Genomic DNA, 681 nt, shown 5'->3' with positions numbered 1-681 from the left:
AGGGTAATACTAATCTGACTGAGGCTGCAGGGCACAAGCCAGCAAAAAGGCTCCTCTATCTACTACTATATAGTGTTTGCAACCAATCTAGCTGGATACGGATGGAAGCACACTAATAGGAGAAATTCAGTAAAAATAAGCAGCACTACAGCTAAAAAGGACAATGTATGAGGCAGTGATGCACTCTGAGCGGACTACAACCAGAGGTGTCTGCAGAACACATTATAGCGTGAGCACTAGCACTGAAACGCTGCAGAAAGGCTCCGCTATCTACTCCTATATAGTGTTTGAAACCAATGTAGATGGATACGGATGGATGCACACTAATAGGAGAAATCAGTAAAAATGAGCAGCAGCAAAAAAAAAAAATAACTTTGAGGCAGTGACGCACCCTGAGCGGCCTACAACCAGAGGTGGCTGCAGAACACACTACACCGTGAGCTGCACTCACACACACAGACCATGCAGACAGCTGTGAACAGCACTGCATGGCAAAAGAAAGCTTCACACAGGGGTTGCTAAAGTAGCCTGGGTAAAGCACAATATAGAAAATCGCTATCTCTAACTGTCTCTCAGAGTCAGAAGAGCAGCGTCTTGTCCCTAACTGAATTGACAGCAGAGTGAACCCAAAATGGCGGCAGCGGCTTTTATAGTGCATCATGACATCATTTCAGCAGCCAA

The sequence above is a fragment of the Dendrobates tinctorius genome, unplaced genomic scaffold (genome assembly GCF_039654945.1).
Source record: "Dendrobates tinctorius isolate UK_male_01 unplaced genomic scaffold, ASM3965494v1 ptg000151l, whole genome shotgun sequence".
NCBI lineage: Eukaryota > Metazoa > Chordata > Amphibia > Anura > Dendrobatidae > Dendrobates > Dendrobates tinctorius.
The sequence above is the reverse complement of the archived record's forward strand: the minus strand, read 5'-3'. Positions refer to the sequence as shown.